Source organism: Osmia lignaria, chromosome 9 (genome assembly GCF_051020975.1).
Source record: "Osmia lignaria lignaria isolate PbOS001 chromosome 9, iyOsmLign1, whole genome shotgun sequence".
Classification (NCBI taxonomy): Eukaryota; Metazoa; Arthropoda; class Insecta; order Hymenoptera; family Megachilidae; genus Osmia; species Osmia lignaria.
The window spans coordinates 10,219,148-10,246,013 of NC_135040.1; the positions used below are offsets into that span (position 1 = coordinate 10,219,148).

At 45.7% G+C, this 26,866-nt stretch overlaps 1 protein-coding gene across 4 annotated transcripts in view; it reads left to right on the plus strand.

Annotated features, from left to right (window-relative positions):
• Positions 1 to 26,866, plus strand: part of LOC117601643 (Krueppel-like factor 6) — a 219,540-nt gene that overhangs the window by 128,931 nt on the left and 63,743 nt on the right. Inside the window, exon 2 of one of the 4 annotated variants that reach the window (XM_034318672.2) lies at positions 15,628 to 15,741. The exons of the other annotated variants lie outside the window; for them this stretch is intronic. The gene's annotated coding sequence lies outside the window, so the exon portion shown is untranslated. The remainder of the gene's footprint in view (positions 1 to 15,627; positions 15,742 to 26,866) is intronic. 4 annotated transcript variants of the gene reach the window in all.

Genomic DNA, 26,866 nt, shown 5'->3' on the forward strand with positions numbered 1-26,866 from the left:
GCTAGAACTACTGAAATTCCAAGGCTGTTGCGGCTGCTAATAGGGATTACTCGCGGATTTTCCCAGCCACGGTGAGCCGATAATGTCGTTTCTATTGTGCTGCGATAATCGAGAGGGGAAAACACGCTTACGTGGACATCATAGATTTCCTTGTTGGTCGGTGTCGAAATTGTTGAAAATTTCCTTGGCAGGAATTCTTACCAATTTCATTCTGAAAGCTAATACAATTTCGGATAACGGGAAGTTGTAAGTTAAAATATTTAATCGAAGAATTACACTGATTTCCTCTTTTCCGGCGCGCCGTTATAAATAAGTAATGTCAAATCACGTCGTATCGAGGAAAGTTTGATCAGTTCCCGGTCGCGTGCCCCAACGGCATGACGGAAAGTCGAACGATGCTTGCATACTTCATGACCCCTGTTTACAAAGTTTCCATCCTTAAACGAGCACCGCGAGATCACGTCTGAAATTGGTACTTTGTGTCCACCTCCGTGGTGTTCCCCTTACGACCGCATTTCACGCTCTATATCGATCCACGTGACTCCGTTTCTTCGTTTTTCACAAGCAGAAAATGAAGTTTCAAGGTACCTAGAAAAAATAGTCTTTCAAGCTTTACGATTGATTCGCGATTACCGGAAAGCACAGTAAAAGAGTTCAAAAGAAAAGCAGTTGAAGTTGAAGGTTCCAAGCTCGTCCAAAGTTAGCTCCGAAGCGATTTTCGCTGGACTTGATTCCTATATCTTTGCGCGTTAGAAGTTACTTAACTTTTGATACGCGACCGTTCGAGGACTTCCTTAATTTCCGGCCACGCGGACTCTTCCGGATGGCGTTTTACTCGACAGCAGACAAGAATTCATTAAGGTTTTAAGGAGGCGTCGTATATATTCTTCTCCGAGACGACGCGACGCGGGGTAGCGCGACTTACCCCGACGCGAGACTGTGACGTTAAATTTTTCGGACAACGTCAAGGTTGTTTGACGGATTTTCATTTCAATCCCGGAAGAATAAAAATCTCTTTCTACATATATTTTTCCATACGAAGATTAAACCAGTTACAATTTTATTTTCGGTTCGAACGCGCGATCCTAGTTGTTTAAGGGCACTAAATACTCAATCCCCAGTGTGTGCCAGTTTTCGTGGATACGCGAGCCCGAAAACATAAATATCGCCGTGTTCCAATTAAATAACTCCAATCGGCGTATATCAGGAAAATTTACGTTCCAGTTCGTACACCCGAACGATTCCATCCACCGATTCATCGCCACTCACCTTTTATTGAAAAAAAAAAAGGTTTGAAAATAAATGCGAAAAAAAATAGAGAAACATCTAGTTCAAACACGGACGATCAGAAGCGCCTTTGGTCCGTCGATATCGTAAGACAAGGTATCTCGTGTAACATCAAAGACGAAAATTGGCCCTTTGATCAGGTCTGAGAACGCTGCTGGTCCGAGGTTGGCTGGCCGTATATATACCTTCGTTGTAAGCCGCGACACGATTTTCGAGCGTCTCGCCGGTAACTCGTAAAAGAGGTCGAGGCGAGAGAGTATCGAAGAGAGACGGCGCGTGGCTCGAAAAACCGCAGCCTGTGAAATTCGACGCTGAGGTAATTTGAGAGCCGTGAGAGGGTTGTCGGTCCGAGGGATAAGCAGGGGACGAGGTTTGACGGTGGTTGGTGGCGGTGGTGGTGGCGGCGGCGGCGGCGGTGGTTGGGGGTGGAATTTCTGGGTAGGGTTTGCCGCTCGGGTTTCTAAGTTTATTAAGTCCTACCGCGACTCGCCTTATCTAGCACGGGGACTGCAACCGCCATCCACGCTCTTCTCCTCCCTTCTGTCTCTTTTTCCCTCTTTTCTGGCTCGTTCTTCTTTCGTTCTATGGCTCTGCACAGACCGTAAATTCATATCTCGAATAATTTTCACCCGGACGCAGAGCCGGGCGACTTGGCCGGCGGCCAGGATTTCTCGTAAACTCTGCTGGCCAGCCCTGGCTTCCTGTACTGTGTCCCTATCCTCTCGAAACCTGCACGTTTTGCCACCTCCTTTCTTCTTCTTCCTCTTCGTTCTCCAGAGCAAACCGGAGAGCCTCTTATTCTTTTCCTCGCCCCTTACCGGTTTCGCCCGGATATCGGTTCAATCGTATTTCACCCGCAGACGCCATTGGGACACCGTCGAGAACCCACCGTCGATCCTAATGCTTCCATTTACCTCCACCAGGATATCGGGCCACCCTTGGCTCTCGTCGATAATCTTCTCTGATCACCCCCTACGAATTATTGTTTCACCTTTTTTCTCTTCGACATGTTTGAAAAATATTCAATTACTTCCACGGGACGGTACGTATGACGTACACCCTCGCTCGTAAGTCATTGGACACTTGCTATTAAATGCATGCAATATGTATTCAGTGTATTGCAATGGAAAAAGCAATTAAGCTTCTTATCAGCTGCATCCATTGATTGTTAACGTGTTTGGATTGAATTCTTAAACGAATTAGACGTCATAACCTGTCGAATAATCGCGTCGTCGCCCAACTTCGTCTGCCCCATCTGGCTAACGATGTTAGCCAAAGGGCGCTCGTTAGCGCGGCACGATCATACATGCGGCCATGATTGTCCTCTCACCAGTTCAGGGAAAGCATTACGTCAACCTGGACATCTTCAGAGACATCGCGTAACTGTGGAACCAGTAGAGAAATGTAATGCCTTCCTCGAGCACCGTTTCCTTACGCTCGGCCAAGAGGAAAGCAACGATAAGACCAGTGACTTTATTCGATCTTCAGTCGTAGTTTGGTTTGCATCGTTCGTTGCACTTTTCTGCAACTGCGATACCTCCCCATATTTTCAGTTATTCTGAATTTTCTTCTGAATGGTGCAACCCATTGAATCTTTATTTAATAAAATCTTACTTTCTGTGTTCCTTAGGATATCCAAACACATAGAATATTACCCCTAGAGCGTCGTTGAGTATGGCAGTTCTCCCTGAAATAATATTGGTGGTATAAATATCTCACCCTAGTTAAATAAATATTTCTTTTCTATTTCTCGAATTGACTCGTCTTTCCCTCGTTCAATTGCTCGCTGCAGTCGAATTTGTCCGAGCAGAGTCGTAATTTTTCATGGACGATTATGCGTTCTTAGTTATCAGTTCTTGAATGAAGCAACTTCTATGGGTCTCGTCCGATCAGCGATATGCCATAGAAACAGCACCCACAGGATTGACGAGCATTAGTATTCCTGGAACATCGTGGTCGGCCGTACCTCCTGGTGTTTTCCGCTTCGGATTTGCCCTTTTCTACGTCCGTATGATTGCACGGCCCTAGCCTCTGGGGTGCCAACGAAATATATAAAACATTTTACCTTTGGCCTTCGCGGTCTAGCTTGGCCTCTCCATGGTAAATACAAACACAAAGGGAGACCGTATAACTTGTCCTGAAAGAGGAAAATCAGAAAATGTTTATGGTCATATGGCTGCCCAGTTGTTGGAACCTGCGAGTGGAAACCTTTCGATGGTTTTCATACTTCCGCTTTCTTAGGAGCAAAGCGACACGTTAGTACACGATCGCTTGTAACTTCTATTAAGGTGCGACGAATAAAAAATCTATTGCGAATGATCTAGAAAGACTTGGATCATTAATCGCCATTAGCCAGGCAGCTGGATTGTCCGTCGCAGACACAGAGAGAAGCTGCGCGTGACTTGGAAGTCGCCGGGGCAGGGGGTCGCAGCAGAGGGTATATCAAGCATACACATCTCGTAATCCTGCTCTGCATATTAAGCGATCCTCGCTGCCACCCTGTAGCCCTGATATCGAGTATTCCGTCCCGGATAGACAGCGTTGGCACGTCACTCATGAACTCCATGCCGTGGCATATGCCGATGATTGGCCGCCGACCGTCAAACTCATCCCTCGCGTTTCGATCCCCGATCGTGTCTGCACCCTTCCGTATTCTCCGTGGTCGAAGTCCTCTCTGTATGCATCAGCGTCCGTCTGTATACGTGTGTTTGTGTACGCATACGTCAACGATTCGAACGAGCGTCGTCAAACATTTTGATTTCAAGCAGCGAACACCGATGATTTCCCGCCTAGGCGCTTCGAATGCTTTCGAATCTGGTTCGGATGAGCTTCGGTTGTCCGGAAAAACGGGTAATTTCGACGATCACGCATGAGAATCGAAAGTATTTTCAGTCACTTCAAAGATCCGCGTTTTAATGAAAATCTCGAAGCTGGTCGGTGTACCAGTCGCGTATCCGTTTTCATCGTTGCTGTCCCTTTCTGTCCGACTCCGGTATCAGAATTTCTATCGTCGAGAATTCGCCTCGTTACACCATGTCTTTACCTTTAGCTTAATAAGCTCGCTCGACGGGGCTGGACCGACTCGCAATTACGCTCTTCCGCGTGGTTTCCTCGCGTCCTGCTTGTAATTCACGTTACAGGTAGAACCTGCTGTCCCGCAGAAATTTCGCGTTTCCACGTTTCGTTCGTGAAATCGATTATACCCGTGTGTATCCCGCGGCGCGTCCTCGTGACCGTCGCGAGGGGAACTCGACGACGATTATTTATTTATTTTGTCCTCGGTCGACCCTCCATTTTCTCTCTTTCCCTCGTGTAGAGGGCCGCTCTCGAAGCGTACTTCGTGCAGCAGAATGGGACACGGTCCGTGTTCGCAATTTGATGGCACACGGTCACCCACGCGGTCGTGACACGTCCAACCTAATGAACCTCGCATGATAGAGTGCGACCACGGACCAGCTAGCTAACCAACCTGACGAATAAAAAAAAAATCAAGTGAAAAAGTGGGGAAAAAAGAAGAAGGAAAAGGGAATGAGTTAGCGGAAGGAGAAAGCGAGTAGAAGCGAGCGTAACAAAGGGAAGGAAGGGTAAGAGAGGAGGGAACGATGGGTTCAGCGTAGAATAGATAGAACGAAAAAGAGGGACAGATGGGGACAGGAAAAATGAAAAGCCGTCGACAGTGATTAATTGCATCGCGTCGCGCTACGTAACGAGCAATTAATTATTATCGGGTAATCAAATTGGCTGCTCTACTCCCTTCGAAACCCCACTTCCACTCATTTTCCACCTCCCACTTCTCTGTCTTGCTGAAAGTGTCGCTCTCACGCGCCTCGTATCCGTGATTTTTAATTAGTCGCGTGCGACACGCCGATCGTCGTCCGTTTTCACGCCAGAACGGATCCTTTCATCCAACAGAGTCAGGTAAAGTTGGTCACGTCGAACTTTTCCACCCTCTTCGTCGCTTATCGTCGAATCTTGATTCGTAGCTGAAACGTCTTATCAGAGCTCGATCGTCGATAAATATTATGCAAACGATCGATTCGTCTTTCTTTTATCTTCGTTCAAGACCAATCTGCCGCCACTTGGATCTCATCTAACGATAGCAACCATTTTTCACCCCTTGTTCTGCTTTTACTTGACCCACCGATCAGATGTGCGCGCGGCGTGCGTGCCCGAGACCAAGGTTCTCTCAGTTTTCCGCATGACCCGCGACCCTTACGGCGGATGTGTGCGACACGCAAGCATGCAAACGAACCTTATGACTCACCGAATCGCAGCCTGCAACCGCGTTCGCATGAATTATCCAAGAAAACGCGTACCGTGGAACGAACCGAACGTAGAAACAAAACGAGCCAGAGCTCGAGTTTCTTCGCGAACTTGATCGATCGCGTGCCAGCTTCGAGACTGGGCTAGTATCGAAATTATGCTCGCAATTTTCGTGCCGCACGAATGCCTCGTAATTTTACCACGTTAAAGCGTAATTTTGTTGCAAGGAGGGAGAAATAGTTATTACTAAAATTTGTCAATTCTTACGAATCGCTTATGTGCTCTTCCTTTATTTTTTTCTTCGTATAAAATTAACATATCAGATAAGGTATCTTGTATCTTTACTTCGAGTCTCGAGATTTCGAGGTAGATGAACTTCTCCATCCCTCAGCTCATGAAACGGTCGAACGCACCGCGTCGGTGGTCACTCGACGCCCGAGATCGGGTAGAAAGAGGCGACGAATTCAAAACGAACCCGAATCCGAAGCTGGCGGAAATGGAGAACGAACATGGCCGAGGAATGAATCACGTTCGCATACATTCGTGTTGGGGGACGCGTGCGCACGCGAATTCTCGGCGTCTCTCGGTCCCGTTCCAGGCAAATCCAATTATTCGAAACGAGACCGCAAGCTTTTACGGTCTCGTTCAAGCCTATCTATTTATACGCGGTACGCTCGGACCCGGGGCTTTTGGGGTGGAAATGTACGGAGGGCTACCAAGTCCCTTCCTCTTCTTATCCTTACCCGCTGGCGTACGGGGGTGGCGGAACACACGTCGACTTCCCTTCTTTTCGTTCTCTTCCCCTTTTCGGCTTGTTCCGCCACGGTTCTCTCCTGGGAGCTCCCGTCGATGTTCGCGTGTGCACCAGAGACCCCTTCGTTTCGTGGATCCGAAGACACACGGACGGGACGTAAAGTGTCGTTTTTAGGAGGGTGGATTCAAACGTGGGCTGCAAGCGTTACCGTTGTCTTTTTTTTTCTTTTTCTAAGGAGTCGGTCCGAAGGTGAATACTTGCGTACCATTGTCAAAGCCTTTTCAAATATTTAGAATGTTTCGTACTGTCATTCGAAGTGCAATTTTAGAGTGTGCAAGGTATACTCCATGTGTATGTAAACATCTTCATTGATTGTGCTACAATTTACTATACCTGTAATTTCTAGCTGTTATACAAATTACTTCCATTTGAGTAACTGGTTTGGTCGATAACGATTTGCTAGTAACTCGATTAAAATATTAAAATCAGTATACGTGTATGCTGCAATGCAGAGAAACTCGATAATTAACCTCTTATAAAACTCGTTTCCTTCATATCTGGCTATTTCGTGGCAAGAAAAAGTCGCGTTATCAGCCGAAGAAACGAATCAACGAGCAACAATCTCGTGCTCGAGCAGCTTCGAAGCTCGATCGTGCATTTACCAGGTTGCATTCTCGATGCACGTGCATCGTTGCAACGTGGCCGGTCCGAATACATTTATAGTTGTAATCGCGGCTGCAGGGGAACTGCAGGCGAACTGCAGGCGGCGTGCAAAGCCGACGACGGCCTCAATAGCTCGCTTCCGTGCCGACCAGCCGGCGTTATTGCCATCTAATGGCGACTGCCTACCGGCTGTGAACCCACCAACCTTTACGACTCCTTTAAATGGACAAGTTTACCGGTTCAACGAGGACAAACGCTGCTGCCCGTGGAACTTTAATCGTTCAGGAAAGAGACTGTGGATCGGTGCTTCTATCGGTCTAGCATCGGATTGAAATAAACAGCCGGAAGTCGTTGCTCGTCAGTGGCCCGTTTTCTGCCATCCGGTGTAGATAAGGTGCGATAAGGTTGGTACGGTTATTTCCCTCGAAATCGTTCATTCGTCGATGCGATCGTTGATCCGATGGTCAGCGATGATTGGTGTCACGAGTTTAATCAAGTAATTGCGATGTAAAAAATGAAATGGACTAATAACATGAAGTAGCACTTTAATAACGTAGATTGAAAGTATCTTCATACGATTAGTTTCAATGTTGCGCTCGATGTATTAATCACTTAGAAATCTTTAAAAATTTTCTGTAGTGATAAAAAATGCTTTACAGCTGAGTAATCAAATCCAGGATAGGCCTACTATTGTTTGTACCGATATCTAATCGCATTTCAAGGATCATTTTACGATCCACAAAATGTTAAATCTCAAGTACTTTCGTTCTTCAACAGGACTACCCGTTATTTCCAACGAGTTTTACGAACATTCTTCTTCGCCGTCAAGTTCTAAACGAAACCGATCCGAAAAGCAAGGAATATACGTTTTTAGCCGCCTATGGTTCGATTCTTGTTCCCGAGATCAATGACGTACGGGAGGGTCGAACGAACCACATTGCGATCGCATTAATATTTTAACCGTGTGTTTGCGATCGTCAAACAATCCTGCGGGTATGGCAAACGCCTGAACGCTGCGGTTCGATCGTCGTCCAGCCGAACGGGCGCCTGTTTGCCGTGCCTGGCGTCGTTTAATGAGCCAGGAATTCCGAGGATTTTATCGCCGTTGTGGCGTGAGTCCTGGTGCTCGCGAAGCGACCGTGTACAAACACGTGCTTGCATTTTAATGGCGGCAAAACCGTACCGTTTGCCGCATTTCCCATCGACCTGCTCGATCAATTGTTCATGAACCGTCCACCGGTAGTGCGGCGACCCTGACTGCCTCGTTTCCATCGAATACCATCTCCAAAGACGAACATTTGTACTTACATTGGTAGTTGACGATGCTCGATTGCTTTTCAAATACTCTACGTTCACCCCAGAGACTGTGCGATTCGACCACACCCGGTGAAATTAAAATCAAATAATTTAGGGTCCAGTAAAGTAAATGAAGATCGATGAGCTAGACTGTGAGGATACACGGGAGCGTGAAAGGAAGTGTCTATGGGAGGCAGAAATCCAGATACATTATCCGGTGCAGGCGTAATAACGGCGGTCCGGACAATCGGCAAGCTTGGCCAAATGGAGGTGAACTCCCTTGGTGGTCCCTTATTCTTCGTATAGGCGAGCTCGTATACCGGGCTTACGGAGGCCGCTGTCCATTTCGTTCCACCCACGAACAGGGTGCACGCGTACCGGTCCAACTCACCACGAGGTTGATGCACCCCCCACGAGCAGTCCCATCGGGACTGCACCGCGTTCGCTCGGTTAAAACAGCGGGACGCGTTAAAGGCGGTCCACGCGTTATGTCAGCTTCGTCCCTTGGCGCTATCCTGCTCAAAGATTGCGTTCACGGTAAAGTGCTTTCGTCTTGAAGATTACTTTCTTCTTCTGTCGAATTCTCGCGAGAATTCCACCAAGGTTAGCTGTGGATAAAATTGTTTTGGAGTTTCATGCTGAGGTGATTTTTCACGTTCTATTCGTTAACTGTTTTGTTTGGTCCGTTTAAACGGATCGATAGAAGGAAAATCCGAGATTATCATTTGCCTGTACTATATTACAAAGGTACACGAAAACGAGAAAAAAAGCAAACGAATACAGTATCTCTTTAAATGCGCCAAATATCCGGCTCGTCATTTTCACGAGAAGCTCTGACAAAAACGTGCCGGACGTTTCTCCGATAAAACGCGGAAAGGAACGTTTCCTGTCGACGTACCGACACGCGTGCAAAACAACAAGCTAGAACGCGACAATCGAATTCGAACAAACGGATTAATCCGATTTCACCCGTAGCCGATCCGTTTTCTCCTGGCGTTGAACAAACGCGACAAACGCGTCGCGTTTCGCGTTGAAATTGCCACGCGTCGAATAATTAAAAGGACCCCGGTTCGCTCTGCTGGCGAATTTTCGGCGGATTGCGGCGTCAAGGCTCGTTCTTGTGGCGCGCATCAGAGCGCAGCTGCGTCTTGAAATTGCCAGAAGACGCGGCTAGAAACGAGCGGCTAATACGCCAGCGTGGAAACGACGTCGCGACTGCAACGGGTCGGTTAATAGGTAGCTTTCGCAGCGAGTCGCAACAGCAGCTGCGTTAATTAAAACTACGTAACGTCACGCAACGCTCGAAGCACCGCCTCGCGACGCGACGCTCGCATTTACGCTCGATGTTGACGCGTACAACTTCCAGGCCGCTCGCTTCTCGCCGCGGCAATCTCCCGTAGGCACTAAACGAATGCCCTTTCATCGCTGCAACTACGATATTTACGTTGAAGTAGCACCACCATTTTACAGCCGGGTTTGTTACGCCGCTTTTCAGCAAAAGTGTTTGATACGGTGTTGAAGTGTTTGGAGTTTCAGTCGATAGGCAGCGACGTTCATTCGTTTATCAAGTGAAGGAATTCTAATTATTCGAAACACCTCATTTCGAAGGTTCGAATAACATTATTCTTCGGTTCCCTGGTTTCTACCACAACGCTTTTACAGTGTTTCTCTTTGTCATTGTTTTATCATCACCTGTTCCTTTAACCAGCACAATTTCGCCGTTTGCGCAAGGTGGAATCGCTTGGAAGTGAAACGATGGTGGAGCGCAACCGCAACCAGCGGTTGTGTTGTTTAATTAAAAAAGAGAAAAAAAAGAAAAGAGTGCTTGAATAGGGCCCTTAGCCAAGCGGAGCGTGTACAGCAGCTGGGATCTATTGGTTTATCTCTTTTCGTAGCTGCTCGTACCGATGTATACAGACCGGAAGAAGAAACCGCCGGCGCCACGTAGCCGAAGAGTTGACTAAACACTGGCCCGCGCTAGTATTCATTAAGAATTTCAAGCGTTCCCTCTGCTTTTAAAGCTGAACCACCGCTCCGAATTGAAATTCTCCCCTGTGGAATCTCTCGGTTCACGGAAGTGATGCACGTTGAGGTGGGTTTGTTGAGGTGATTCGCTTCAATCTGCGAAAGAATGTTGCAAAGCCAAGCTGCTCGCTTCAAATGGAACACGTTCGAGCTGCCAGTGTGAAAAGATGCAAACAACTGATTCCCTTATCCAGGTCATTCGTGAAGCTATGCTTTACAACATCACGCTCGATACTCGAAAATGAATTACACGAATTTACTCGAAGAGAGGCAGCTAATCTTAGTGTGACCTAATTTTAAATAAAAATTCAGATGACGTTGAAGAAATACAACAATTAGCCGTGCAATACTGTAAATTGGAAAGTTAGCGAATTTTTCGGAGATATCTGGTAAAAGAGGAAAAGAGGGATTTTGCGTTTTCTCGACTAAAAGTTTCTTTTCGCGGGTGAGAAAGGGCATGGAACGGCGGTCTCTCATTCTAGTCGGCTTCCGGCGAGCATTCGACCAGACCCCCCGGGATTCACAGTATATGTACAGAAGCGTACCACCATCCAACCCCCTTGTTCTCACCCCCGTAACCCGGGGACAGAGTCTCCGGCTTCTCTGCTCGCTGGAATGGCCGGTGTGACAAGGTACGGCACAAAGGAAAACTTTCATCTACCACCCGCCACGGAAACAGGGTCGCCGGTCGTGGCATCGCGACGCGAGAAGAAAGAAACGGAAGGTTTATTTTTCAGAAGGGAGCACAGCCTAAGATTTATGTCTACTCTCACCTGCTGACGCGTACCACGCTTTTTCTTCGAATTTCATGCCACCAGAACACGTCGATACTGGATGGTCCAATTTTACCAAGGGATCGATGCATAATCGGGGAAAGCAAACGTTTGAGCGAATGAACTGAATGTAAATAATTTGTATGTATTACACATAGAGGTATGCGGAAAGTGATTCTGGCTTGCAATTAATTAGCATTTTGAAAATGTATATTCACGACACTGCATTGGAGATAATGACGCAAATTCGAAATCATTTCTATCAATATGCTATTGTTTTCTTCCTCTCTTTATTTTTCCAGCAATCAGTTATGCATGCAAGTTATTTTTAAAATCGTGGAAGTAAATTTTTATGCGATATACGTACATTCTTTTAGAAGATAGAAACTGAGACAAAAGAGATTCAACCGGAGTGTATCTTGATCTTACAGCGTTCGTTCCTGTTTCTTTCTTTCTTTCATAATCTTACAATTCTTTTGGCTTGTATCTTACTGCTCCTTCCGAGACCCCATTGTCTTTTCATTCAATGCAAAGTGGGACAGAAATGTCACTGGCAATTTTATAACTTCGATCGTAGATTTTCTTCTTAATTCGAAGAAAATTGTTATTTAGTCGTCTGAAAAGTTGCTGGAATTTTTCATATCGGTTAGCTGAAAAGTGTCGAACTTTGTTGAAGTGTATTCAGCGGTGTTTGTTGCTCGTATATCGCTGAAAATTCGCTGAAAGCGTAAGTTATATCGCGAAACGGACCTTCGACGAGTTTTCCTGGTATCGACAACACCAAAAATGGAGCTACCGGACTGAAAAGTTTCCTTTAAGGTTCCACGTTGTTGCTCTTCCGGACGCCTTTCGACATAGTTGCTCGATATCGCTTCGACCCACGATTTCGACACGATTCCCGGCGTGTATTTTTCTGGCTGAGAAACGCTTAATACCTTGGAACGGTTGGTAAACGCGGAAACGAGTTCAAGATTCTTCTTATTCGATCTTTCATTCCGACGAAATGAATTTACGCGAGTAACTTATCCTACAATAACTTCGCTTTGTAACGAGTCTTTTAATTTCAGGTTCGCAGGAACGTGGTCTCGGGATGAAAACGCGAAACCAGAAAAAGCTTCTTTTGTGCCATTCGTGTTTGTATAGAATAGCGTATTGCTACCGAGTCTCAAAGCTACCGGTGCTTCTTTGCAACCACTTTAAAAAGTATAATTTTTAACGCGGTACAGTTTAACCGCAATACAAATATTGAATACACCTCTGTAACGAGCGAAACGTTACTTCTCAAGAAATTATCTCATTCTTTGATCCATTCAAAGTGTTATTACAATACGAATCTCAGAACCTTCTTCTTTAGGCTACTTAATTTTTAGTCACTTGTGCATCTTATCTCATGGACAGATTTTTAAGCACCGTCAAGTGAAATTAAGCTAAATTTCTGGACATCGTAAGTGTGTTTCGCGAACAGCTTGTTCAAGCCTGGAGCACGATACCTCTGGGCGCGGTGTGCTAAGCAATAGGTCGAAGCTTCTAATTAAAGGTAAATAATCGCACGCCCGGACAGCGCATGAATACGAGGCCGTAGGGAGCTCGTTTGCACCCTGCTTTCGCCCCGGCTTGACACTGGCCTCAGGGTGTACACGACCGACAACTGTGTATTTCGTGGAGACGGTAGCGCGTGCAGCCAGCTTGTACTAGAAAATTTCGTATTCCCTCGCATAAGCAGCCTCCTCCACTTCGTTTCGTGATAACGCGGAGCGTTTTGTGACGCCAGAAAGCAGATTACGAGCTAATGTTCTTGAATAAAAATGGTACTTTTTTGTAAGAACCTAATACCACATCGTTTTCATGTGAAATAACAAAATAATTGGAACCAAAGATTATCGTGATAAACGTACAAGGAATTTGCGGTTCGTTCCTGAAATCGGGTCAGTCTATTTCGGATAGGGCAATCACCCTCGACGTCAGATATCGGTCGGTTTAAAAACAGAACGAAATCATAGGATATGCTGTTTTTTTCAGAGTGTTTGAATCGTTTGATGTTATCGCGACAAATGGAAACGTTGTTTCGGGACCACGTATTGAAATATTTATTCAGAGAAGCGGCCGGTTCGTTAGACGCGATCACACGCGATCCGCGCCGCGTATTGACGTACACGTTCGTTATACTCCCGTGTACGCGTGTATTCCCGTCGAATTTTCATGGGGCCGGTAGTAAACTTTTCGCGAGTAATCAGTTTCGTCCAATATCACGCTGCAATCGTACCTTTTAACAGCGAAAATTCTACTTGGATAACTCTTTTGATCTCATTTGATGCTTAAAACTCTTACTTTAAGTTTCATATTTTTATTCTAACCGGCGCTAGTTTGGCGCCGCTCTGCGTACATATTGCAAAGCGAAATTCCGCTCTCGATACGTAAGCACGAAGCTCGATAAAGTTCACGATTAAACGATAATCATCGGTCAAAGATAGAGTCTCGATGGGTGTGTATTTTTTTACCGAACGCCGATTGGTCGTCAGCTGGCACACGACCGATTATCGGTGGTGGTGCCGGTTCGACTAGAAACGACCGGTTTCAATTTGCAGGTCAGGTTATTTGGTAGGTTGGAAAGGGGCGGACGGGTGCAGAGCCGCGGCCGGTCGGCCAGCTCGCCGGCAATTTGCAATTTCCTGCCAATTCTGCTATCTCGGCAGAGTACGCGTGTAAGCGGCCCTGCGTATGGCCAACACCATATTTCGTCGAGCCTTAATTTAGGAACGCCGAACTCGCGTTATCCGCGCGCCTGTTGCCCGCTCGCATTACCGGCCGATACGATGTAACCTAATCTCGGTAACGAATTCGGTCAACGTATTTCCCATCCACGATTCCCCCGAATTCGTAGTCGAACCAGGGCTACGCTTTCATCCTACAACGAATTGTCTCGCCTAACCCGACAGAGACAGATACAATAAAAGCTCGCTAATGTATGCAAAACGCGTAATACCCGGCCAACAGGGTGCTACGCTCCGAAACGAGCGCCACTCGAAGGAAACGCCGCGCCGGTCCATCGAGGACCGACGGCTATTCGGAGAAATTGCTTCGCAATCAACGAGCATCGAGCCGAAAGGAATATGTAAATCGAGAGATTTTTTAACAAGTTTCTGCCTGCCGGTGCGGTGCACCGTTTGCTTCTATTTCCTCTTTCTACCTCGCTCTTTTGTTCTTCCCGTTGAGTTTGTCACCGGATAATATTCGATTTTTGTTTTAATATCAAGAAATTTGTTTCGAACCAAGTTCAATTTTTAACGAAAAACTAAAAGCAAAGGTTTCTCTACTTTCTCTTCGTGCTGTAATATTCGTCAAAGTATTTCCAGCACGATTTCCATACGAATTCCCTGCGATGCTACGGTTAAACGACGCGGTTAACAAGAATTGAGACATTACGCGAGGAGGGCTTGCACCCTAGCGTGAATTAAAGCGATACACGAGTTGGTTAGAGCGTTGTAGAGAAAACGGCATCGAGTCAGTTCTCGTCGAGAGATTCAGCTTCCAGACGAACAAACGGCTGTCACCAATGGCCAAATCTCGGCCGAAATACATTTTCCTCCGTGTTTCTGGGCAACGCCGCGCCGGGATACGTTCTACACCGTACGGTCCACTAAATTCGGAACAATTGGAAATAATTATAGGTCGTTACGTCCAGAGAATAATAGCGAGTGTATTACGGAATCACGAGAGAGGTTGGCAAGGCGAAAAAGGAAGGAGGAGCGACGAGAAATTACGCGGTCGTAGTTGAAGCGTCGGTGTTACGCCTGACAACTATTGCCATTGTCTTTAATTGTCTAGAATTTTATTAACGATCCTTTGCATAATTTTTTATCGCGCAATAAGTGACGGGGTGTTATAAAAAAGCATGTCTGAGATGAAAGAAAGTAGGTAAAAGCCATGGAGCCATCTTGTCGCATATGAGATTCGATTCCTCCTATTCTTCTCGCTTCGTGATTTAAGAACCTAACCCAAGGAAGGTAAGGGCCTCTCTGTCCGTTCGTCTCTCTTTATTCAGTCGATATTAATTAGAACGTTTCACCGTGAATACAAGCTGTTCATTTTCTCGTGAAATTGAAACGGTACACACCGCGTTCGTCTATAATTACCTGGCCAAAGATCGATCGTAATCGGTCAAAGCTTAATAAATCCTGTACTTTTTCGTGTGTGTTTTCCTGTGATCCTTAACCTTTTCATTGCGAGAGGATTCAATACGAAGAGCATATCGCGGGTAACAAATTTTATAGCAGCGACAAGCCAAAGCTTTTGGTGACTATTTCAAGAGGTGACTACAAAGAAATTTTCTCTGCTAATATCGGCAAGTTTCCAAGTACATTGCGCGGTAACTCATAAAAGTTATTTACGATGTTACGTTTCATAAACGTGTTTCGCTTTCGTAAATACGAGATATTACATTTTCTAAACATGTTTTTCGTAAAGCGTAAATACGCCATGTATTTAAACATGTTTGGTTTTTGCGAGGTGTGAAACGAGCGGGAGCATAACCTCGAGCTAAATTGTTTTTTTTCCTGTGTTTTCCAGGTAAGCGCTAATTTTCACCGGTCTAAATATTTTCCGAGCCGTGGCTGTACCCCAGGGGTTGCCGACGAGAGGGTCATATAACCGTGGCAGATAAGAGGACGTCGAGAATCACAGGTATTCTAGCAACCTCCTTTATTTCTAATTGCATTTCGAGTTAATGGAATACGCTTAATCGCGCAACCGAGTCCGCCGGAATTCGAGCCGGCGATTCTGCAAAATTAAGCGGGTCCTTTTCCGTCTGCAAATCGTCCTCTTACGTGATATGCGAAACATTGTGCACGCGTGCGCATATACGCGAGACACATTCCTCGCGTTCGTGATTACTCCTCCAGCTTTGTTCTCATTTGCCACACAATTGTTCCGCATTGTTGCTCAGATTGATCCTGTTTGATGTAAAATTTGCCAAAATCTCTCCGAAATAGATGGCATAATCTTCTTTTTAAATTAAGAGGTTTGTAACGGTAAAAAAATTATGATTTTTATTCAGGACTTGAATTTGATTCGCCAAGTGTGAAATTAGTCTTCCGTCGTGTATCTCGCACCTACCGTGAAATTTACATTTTTTCATTATCCGAGAAGGTATTCAAAGTTAACAGGCACATTATTTTGCAACAATGATTAAAAAATCATTTAGTCGACGATGTTTATCGATGTGTCCATTAGCAGTAAATAGAAAAAGGGTCGGAACTTTCGTAACACGATTTGCACATTCCGGATACGAGGGTCCATTGTTGTTTGTAAACAAATACATACATATATGGAAGATATCGTATGGCCGTGCTTTTCCCAACACGTAGTCAGCCTTTCCGCTTCGTGACGACGACTTCCCGTATCGCCATTTTCTAAGGGATTCGTATTTCATTGGTGCGCGCAGAATTTCGATGTTTCCTTTGAATCTCGCTATAATTACTCCCCCGGGATGAAACAAAGAAACATGGCACAGGTTCCGGTGCATCTTACGCGAATTCTATTAGAAGAAGCAAAGAAACAGGTCAAATATTTTTATTTGTCGGGCGATCATTCGTTGCATAAGACGCGCATCGATGAACGGTTGAAAATGTAGACGAGATAAACTTGGGAACAGCACTTCTAAGAGCACCTTTCGTTTCTCCGGATATGTTTAACGTAGAAACGGCAAATCCGCGGTATCTCTTGGTCCCTTTTCTTCAAAGTTAAACATTTACGTCAGGAGGAAGAAAGGCAAACTGCTAGGGATAAACGGATCCGCTCGTTCTTTTGCCACTTTCGTATCAGCCAACGCACGTGGTCGCGAGCGAGAATCGCCTTCTTTCGGAAATTTCTCTCTGCACGTATCCCGTCTGCAAATTTTACGGTCGAGATTCTGTTCCAGAGCAATTGAGAATCGTTTTAGTCGATCGTAATAGAAATCGTTGTTTTATTTTAATTCAGATAATTCGAGTTACTTTTGAAATACAAGTATTTGTCTGTTCAGTTATCGAATGACTGTCGTAAATAAAATTGGTTTTGATTCATGCGGTTGATAGGTTTCTTGGTAGCTTTTGATTGAACGTTGAGGCGTCAGGTAGGTCGATCGATCAGCGGCCTCTTTAAAGATTGAATCCAGCATGATACACCCAGGAGATTCATAAATTGGTATCAGCTTACGAATTCAATAACGTCAGCGCGGATAAAGCGTGCAAGATTGAGCTCGTTCGAAAACAGTTTCGCCAATTTTAACGCGACGTTAAAGTTGCAACAGGAACAGATTGAAAACTCGATGAAACCTGCCCTGAACACGTTAAACGAACACACTGTGTGTATGCGTGCGTGTAACTGATCAAATTGTTGATCGTTTGTTGATCGCATCGATCTTACGAATATCCGATACCCGCAATTTTCTCTGGAGAATCGAGTATCGTAGCGAACGAAGCCGCGCGAAAAACAACGCGAATAAAAAATGGGAATTTCGGGGCTGGTTCATTTTTTGCGCTGACGTTTCGCAACGATACCGCGAACAGATTGGCGAACATTTGCAGCCCTGGCAAACAAAGCCGCTTTTCCTCGTAGGAAAAACGGCCACCAATTACTAGGTTATTTTTGCATAAACGCAAACGTAATTTCCTCTCGTCGGTCGGTCGGTTTGCCTGAAAGAACGCGGGATGCCCGCTAGAATTTCTACTTAATTGCGTTCAAAGGTCTCGGGATGCGGCGATTGCCTATAAATTTATCGTGCTTTTCTTCCATGTTTCAACCGCATCCATTCATCATCGTATCGCGTGATTCAAAGGGGTTAAAAGGTAGATTAAACCGAGTAATATCGCTTTTTCTTACTCCAATTGGGGAATAACAACTTTTTCACAATTAACACCGAATTTCAGTAGAAAGTTTTTAAGAAATTTCACCATCTAACACGACAGATAATCGACGTCACGGAACGATTTTTCGTCTTCGAAAGCTAAAATCACGAGCAACGCGAAACGTTCAGACGACGAGCGGAATTTCACGTGACTAATCGATGCTAACGATGCTTTAATCGCATCGACGCCGACGCGCGTTTTTCCACTCTTCTTTTTTATCCATTTCTCACTTAACCAAGAATTTTGGCACAGGGTGAACGAGAATCAGCCGAATACATCGATCCGACGATGTTCCAAATAACCGGTCGGAAGGGCGCGTGATCCTCTGCTCTATTTTTCTCCCGGGAACGATAAATTAAAATTAGCACGCGAGATCGTTCGGCGGGGTGGAACTGAATATGGTAAAAAGGAGGGTCGTAGCCGGGACGGGTGTGTTATTTATGCCTCGACGTGCACACTCTATCGTTCCGGTTTTTCCTTTTTTTTTTTGAGAGAGGGTCAATCAACGCTTATCGATCGATTTAATTTAGTCTCGACGTTCAGCCGGCTTTTTTATACGCGCAAAACTCGTGTTTATTAAATTATCGGCGCATTAAGCATCTGCGTTCCACAACGAGCTGCAAAATGCGCGAGTTGTTATGCTCGCTCCTCGAGCAGCCTCTGAATTAAGTGGTTCACCACTTTGCTTCGAAATATACTAGAGGGAGAAAGAATCCATCTTGACCTATCTTTCTTGTTCGACAGAAGTTGTTTCATTAGCGAGAGATCAGTTCGAAAATTAGTACATTTTTCACTAACTAGATAATGATCCTCTCCGGGTCTGGATATATCTGCACCATGTTTATTAGCCAACCCATATCTAATTGTAAGATTGAAAATCTTGAGAAGGGGGCTATAGCATTTAGACTTTCTGTCACTTTTGTATAGGCCAAATGGTAAGAGTTATCGAAAAAATTCTTGCGCCATTATGTTTAGTGGGTCAAAATCTCAACGAATGGCCGAAATTTTTCTTTTTTCTGCCATTTCCGGAAATGGCTGATAAAGGGTTGTCTCCAGAGCTAATCTCGCTCTAGTTCACTTTAGCTTGTTTAATTCGAAACAATCCTCTTGAAAAGTAAAGTAACAAGCCTGACCAGGCATACGCGCGAAGACATAGAACATGACCGCGTAATCTCGGTGCGTTTCGCTGTGAAACTGAAAACTCGTAAACATCGCCGGCAGCGCGGCTCGGCTAGGCGTAGGGTGCGATATACGCGTCGACCCTTGCGACATAAAGCACCGTTGTCTCGGCTAGGTTGCCGAGCCAACATAATTTTTCTCACTTTGCAACTTGCCCCGTAAATAATAGCTCCGTGTACGCCTCGGCCATAACCTTCTCCTCGTCCCTGTTGCTCGTTTCACCGTCGGCGTCACCCCCGATCCACCCCTATTCGTAGAAACTGCACTGTAATCCCGGTGTACTCGTAAGTTGCCGGCAACGAGAAACGAGGAGCTCCGCCGTGCTACGTTGCAATTCGCCTCTGGCCAGGTTTCGAGCGGGTTTGATATTTATGGTAATACGACACCGGGGGATCTATCAGTCGCGATATTCCGGCGAGATCGGGTGACCGCGATGGCCCGGGGTGCACTCTTGATCCTGAAAAGAGATAACTTCGGTTATCGAGCGAAATGAAATGCGAGCCGACGAGTTTCGTGTCTGTCACCCCCTTTCTCCGCCGACCCTCCGTCAGTTAGCTTGCGGGTTCTTAGTTTTCCTCGTTTTTGTTTTGCACTCACCCTGCCATGACGATTCGTCCCGATGCAACACGGAAATTTACGTCAAAGGTGGAAGCGAGCTGCGGAAGTTGATAGAAGTTGTAATTTGAAAAAATTCGAAAGCCAATGTAGGCGAGTGCGGAAACTAATTTTCAGCCGCAATAGAGTATTGCAATTTTGACCATTCCGAGGGTTCGGAATAGCCGCACCATAAACCTGGTCTCCGTGGCGAAATGCAAGTACCAATGCGCTTAGGTGCGAATTTCCCCTCCAGAACCTACACTGGAAGGAAGATGTCAAAGGTGGGCATTTTGCCTTAGAAACATCTAATTGGCGGAGGCGAAAAACACCTATTATCAGGTAGCGTTAAAGAGAGTTGACTGTGTATTCCGTGTGACGTTTCTGCCATCTCCGAATCCCTGATTCGCCCATACCATCCTACACCAACGTTGCGCAACGATTTACGATTTATATGCAAGTAACATCGCGTTCTTGGTGGTGGTTGATGGGTCGCGGTTATGTTTAACCGTATGTCAATTCTCAGACACGCTGTTGGCCGTAGTCGGCTCGATCGTAGCCAGATGCGCGTAATGGCGGCATTTCCGGTGAAATGGTGCGGGGTATAGCGTCGCCAGCGCAGATCCGTGTAGCCATTAAGCTTCGCGTCTACGGTCAAAGACGGTCGCGACAAAAGACGAATCGGTGATCGAAGAAGCAATAAGCTCGCGTTATGGCGTCTAGCTGGATGAAGTCGTCACGGAGGAAATGTCCTCGTCATGGAAAAATCGTGGCCATTCGTGGCGGACGTGGGCTGATTTCATTCGCTGTATTTCATCGGGACAAAAGACCTACCCATTTCCATTATGCCTGCTTGTTGGGCACGCGAAAGCATCGATGGCCAACAATAACTCGTTAATTATGTTAAAAAGTCAATGACGACGTGTTTACTTGGCTCGAATCGCTCGACGAACTTCCCCATTGTCGAGCTAATAAACGTTGCCGTGATAAATGAACCGAGGTTTCAGGGAAAACCGTTCGAAAAACTCCGCTCCACCAGTGCAGCGAATGGAAACAATTCACGGAAAAAGAAAAAAAAAACGATCGAGTAACGAGCTATTTTAATAAATCCAATAGAATCATTTTCAAACCTGTGTGGTCTGCACAGCTGGGGTAAACGGACGTTTGTTCGTTTCGGCAAAATCGATCACCACCGTGTGGTGCGGCGAGGAAATCGTATCGAAGAGCAACGCGATCAACACGCAACCAGCGTGAACAAAAAAAAAAAAAAAAAGGGAAGAGAAAAAAAAACACGTTTCAACGGCAAAGAGCACGACCTGATGGGCGTGAAAATTCGACGGGAAAAGTGACGATAGCGACGATAAGCCGGCCCGGGATACTGGGTTAAATCCACGGAAACGCCGTGGCCCGCGTCAATTACCCGTGCGTTTATAAAATATTTTTCGTCCGTGGAAGCCCGTGCCGGGAACACGGACGATGCCAATCAAGCTGACCGAACGCTGGCATTCATCTGTCAGTGGCGGATAATCCAGAGACCGCAGAGCTCCATGGTACTCGACGCCTCTCATCCCCTTTACCCTCTACTGTCCTCGCCAACAAGCCTTCGTTGCCATGAAAAATGCATTGGTTCAGCATGCGGCCCACCCTTTCAGCTAGTATAACGCACGATGTCCGTCGCGTGTACGCGAACAGCTGATTGAAATTGCACGCGAGCGTACTGCCTCTTCCGCTCGATTCCTCCGAGGCGAGGGTGGAGAACACGTTGTTCGAGGAACTACGAAAGGCAAAAGCAGCTGCGCGATTGCAACCCTGGAGGGGGGATTGAACACAGAATCGTTGGAGGGTAAAACGCGGTTTCGCCTGTACCTGCGAGCCTCGTTGCTCGAACGAAGACATCTTTTACCTTGCTTTCTGAGCGGAAATATCGAATCGTTTTCCGTTTGCCTCGCGATATTGTTCCAGATAGTTTGCTTCGTTTCGTATGTGCATATTTATTTATTGTTATTTTATTCCCGACCGAGAGCTGGATCGTTCGATCAACTTTTGCCTGTTGGCTTTGTAATTCGTTTTGTATATTGGCTGATTCAAAACACAGCTGGGGGTTATGGATTTCTTCTTCAGCAGAGTTCAATAGCGATTGCTCTAGGGAGAAAGAACATTGGAATTGTAAATTTGAAACATTTTTATTTATTAATTATCTTGTTGTGCAACTTTAACGCGCAAAGAATCGCCATAGATTTTTCAAACAACTTTCATTTAACTCGGTACATTGGCACATCGGGGCACACCCTGCGAGTCGGATATCCGAGGGATCTCGTAAAAGCACCGTTCTTGCGATTTCCTGGGGAAACGCGAGTGTTTCTATCCGTACGTACGGAAAGAGAACGATTCACGCGTGAAAATGGCCGGGAGTAGCTCCTTCAGCCCCGTTCTTGCGCTTTTGTTCCTGGCCCGATTCGGCTTTTCCACGGAACTGCGCTCCGAAGACGAAGCACTCGCTGCCACGCGAGTTCCCTCCTTTTGCCTCTCGCAGTTTCGCCATCACTAAAGGGTGGTGCCGTTGTCGGTGGTGGTAAAGAAGGATCTGCCTGGTCCCGCGGGAACTGGTGAATTTCCGGGTCAAGGGAGCCGGAATTGCTATCGTCTTAGGGACAGAGGAGAGGTCTTGGGATTATAGGTTCAACGGATCCGACTGAATCCCTATCGTCTACTTCGGTTGAAACTTTCAAGGCAAGAGGCGTAACCCGGCGTTTGATTTACCGTCGAAACTTTCGTTGTCGCGACTGATTCCGTCGTCTTTCGTCACCAATTAAGTCCTCTCGTCCTGCTTCGTAAGTCCCTCCGATAAAACAATGTGTTGCACTTTCGAAATTCCTTTATTAGGAATTCCACGAGAAAAAAGATAGAAAGGGTGATTCGGTTGGACAAGAATGGTTTTTCAAGATTGTACGGTGAAAATAAATTAAAGACCCTCGACCCTGCCTCGAACGGATGTAGAAGTTCCTCGCGATTTATTTCATTTCCAGGTCAGAAGAGCTGAAACTATCTTAGGGGCTCTTGAGGGCTCGGGATTAGATTTAATAGATCCAGGCGGACTGCTGCTCTCTCTATATACGGTTATATCCGAAGATAGACACTACTGACGTAAAATCGCCAGATTGCCAATATGCTCGTCGACGTGTCTGTCCTTCGTAGCCTGATCTACAATCGCCACAACGAATCCTCGTGTTCTCGCCTCATTTATTCCTTGCTCAAATCGTTTCTCTCGGATCCTCTCTAATCCGACTTTTTGTTTTCTTTCGTGAAACTTTGATATTAAGCTCGGTCGACCATGGGCAATGGGACCGTGTCACCCTGATCGAATCTAACTAGATTTATTCGAAAGAAAATTACTAATAGTAATTATTACACAAAAAGGCTTACCACCGTCAATTTTTGCTTCTCGTTTATTCAATGAACCACTTAACTTTTGAATCATCAAGTCACGAGTAACTGACAGAAACGACTTAAGAGAACGTGAGGTGTCCCCGATCTTATTATACCAGGGGAGCTTATGTAAATACTTTTAACGGGGTGTGTGGGTATCCATCCAAAATCTGCCGATGCAACTGCACGTAACATCATCGAGCTCGTTTACGTGATGTCTTGCAAGATTTGGCTCAGTGATGTGGCTAGAAAGGATCCTATTGTTTCGCTGTTAGAACAAAATCCTATTGCGAACCTGCCCCCCAAAGACAAAGCCTTTAATAACAGGCAGATCGAAGTACCGTTTGATCTTTGTTCTTTCGTTTCTCCGCCTTTCCGAACGAAACTGCATAGTGCACCTTTGATTGGATGCAAATATTAAAATTGCATACCTTGGAAAGCATCGTTTCAGAGTATTATTAATTACTTCAATTAATTCGTTGAAAAATACGTTGTCTCAACGTATAATGAACGTAGCAAGGAAATCGCAAACAGTAATTATCGCGCATTGTAACGTAAAGAAGATATTTCGGATTCTCCGCTTTGTAACGAAACGATAAATATCCGAGCTATACCGTGAACGAGCACGTTTCACGGTTCCAGGAGCACAGATAAAGCCGAGAGGTATTTTCCAGCGTTATCTTTCGAAAGGCGGTCGAAAACGGGATTAAAAAGTCAGCCAGAGGAAGAACTGCCGTGAAAAGAATCCTTCCATCGAATTCTACGAGACAACCCCTCTGGCCGCGATGTATACTCTTTCTCTATTTCCCTCCATTTCCGGCCTTCTTTTCACCGTTCTCGCGATTCTTCAACGTCATCGGCGACCGATAAACATTCGAGTCCGATTCTCCAATCGCGTCGAGCGTAAGAAATGGAAAGTCATAAGTCTGCGAATACGATCGATTACCGATCGCCGCGCCGGCTGTTTCTCGCCGCGTTGAAGCCCTCCTCGAGACTGGAAATCGAAGCGATTCCACGAGATTTTCCACGAACGAAGTGGTCCCGCTACGTGAATATGGAACAGGTACCTGGAGAGGACTAAACTTTGCGAAAAAACAGCACGCTACCATGCATATGCATGTCGCGAGTTTTTATTAATGGCCCGCGCGAAAGTCGGTTTGCCGACGTTCGAGCGGATTTTTCCTCCCGTTTTCAATGAAGTAAGTGCACGCTTCGAGGATCAATATCGCAACGATGTTAATTGCATTGGTACACGTATTGTAAGTAGAATAGATGTATGGTAAGGTGGTTTCTAGTGGCTCGATCGAAGTTGCGTTCAATTGAAAATGGGATGGATGCCTGGAAAGCTTTGGTACTTTCAAATTATGGAGGCTTTCAATAATGGTTTACCAAGGTCTTACGTACAGGTCATAGATTATGGGATACGATCGTTATGGCTCAAGCTACAGCTCGTTGCGGTCGGTCGTATGGTTCAGCTACTGAGAATGTTCGAACGTTTTGTATCGTTATAGCGCCGTCTATGTTATACTTAATGATACTGAGAAATAGTCGGTATAGTTACTAAATTTGTTGAATAAATTTTGAATCTGTGAATTATGTTATCCTGAAAAGCAAGGCAATAAGTTATATACAATTGATTTTCCAATTTAGTATTTAACCACACAGGGCGCTTAAAGGTATGTAATTAATTTGTTCTATAAATCTTTTATGAATTTCCTCGAATTTCGTCGCCTTTGTACCGTCGATATCAAACGCGTTTCAAGGTTGTTACCTATCGAAAAGTTGGAGGAACTTCCGGCAGGATATTGTTCTAGCAAGTTTCTCATCCGATTAGTCACAAGTCAATTCACATCGTGAAATTTCCAGGGGAAGTTAAACTTTTAATATAAGCGCCGCGCCGCCGGCCAGGATGCTATACATATATCATTTATAAGTTGGAATACCCTAATAGAGGGGTGAAGTTAAGATGGGGGTAGGCGCGCTATGGTATAAGGAGGTACTTAAAACTTTTTAAAACGTTCTCCAGGTGACGTTATGCTTCAATTATTCACCTTTCCTCTACAACCACCGATCGATTCTTTCAAATTTTATGATCCTTGCTTCTGGTCTCGCTAAATTCTCCTTTTCTCAAAAGAGCAGAGCTACGTTGCTCTACTAAATTTTTATTAGAAAAATACCGAATCCAGCAAGAAACAACATCGATCACAATATTTCAACGATGTGCGCGTCGAAACATCGCAAGAATTCACCGCGTTTCCTGTCGGAAACCAAGACAGAGCAAAAAACGAAACAGGGACGAAGACTTGTCCGACAAATTGGCTCAACGACGATTCCCTCGTCCCTCCAACCGTTCACCGATCGCTCCACGAAGAAAAGAGAGAGAGAGTAAAAACGTCCAAAGCAAAACTTTTCCCTGGTCGAAAGTTTTCGAGCGAGTGGCACACGCGCGGAATCAGGGTGAACGAGTCGCGTAACGCGCAGAGGGGAAGCTTTCGAAGCGTTGGTAGTTTCGCGTGTACAGCATAAACCAACTTGGAAATTGGATTAGAGGCATGGTTGGTCGGCCATGATTTTCTGAGAAACCCCCCTGTGCTTTAACGGCACGATTAATGCAATCAATGTTTCTAATCTAGAAATGCCTTGTCATGGAATCGTGTCTAATTCTTTTTTCTCTTTGTCTTCTTCTCGCCGACGTTTACCGATCGCCTGGATTTATCGACACGTTAATTTCCATAAATCGATACATTATTTCGCGATAAATCCTCGGTGTGCACGGGTCATATGTTTGTTTTCGGGAAATTTTCCTGTCGTACGAGCAAGGCGATCCTTCATAACCGACGACACCGGCGAAGATGAATGCGATTAGTGACAGGTACAAATGTCTTTTACGTTTACACGATGAACGATGCAATTTTTCGTTTTCTTTTATGAGAACCACTCCTTCTACACGTTTTTCCCGAATTCGTTGCATTTCGGGGTAATTTGTGACTCGAGGTCTGACTATTAACCGCTTTTTCTACTGCGCGTCGCTGAATTCGATCAACAGAATCTACGAATTCAAATTTATCCAGTTAAGTAATATCATCGTACTACGATAATATTAAAGATGTAGAGGGGGAGTCGCTCTCTGGAAGCTCCATTAAGAGTTATCTTTCGTTGGTTAAGTGTATGCCTGGAGCAAGGTTGACGCGGAAGGTGAAGCTTTTGATTCGGACGAAAGGGTTTCTGACTCGAGGCTGTCGCCGATCGATCGGCCGAATTACGCGGGCATATCGATAAAGAGAGGGGTGTCTGGTCTGTGGCGGATCTTCTGCAGCCGGCAGGTGGATAATGCCGCGTACACACGCGATTCTATCGATTCCGTATTCGTACAATGGCGACGGCAGGGTGGAGGGTGTAGGAGGTGGCGCGCCATTCACCGGCGCTGATGAGAACAAGCGGTCTCGTAAGGGCTGGAAAGTAAAAGTCTACGGCTGCGCTCTCCGCTGAGCGTATACGCGACCGAGAGACGGCTTGCTTTCAAGCGAACGACTTTCGACGTGCCAGCTCTTCGTGAATGAGTCTGGCCCGTCGTAGCCGTAGCCTCGAAACGATGGGAACACTCTCGGCTGATCGAGATTCCATTCGACTTGCTTTCCACTCTCCAACGTTCCGGCGCATCGTCCTATCTTTGCTGAATTCTTTATCGTACGCAGTGCTACCTGTCCTTTCTCTCGTTACGA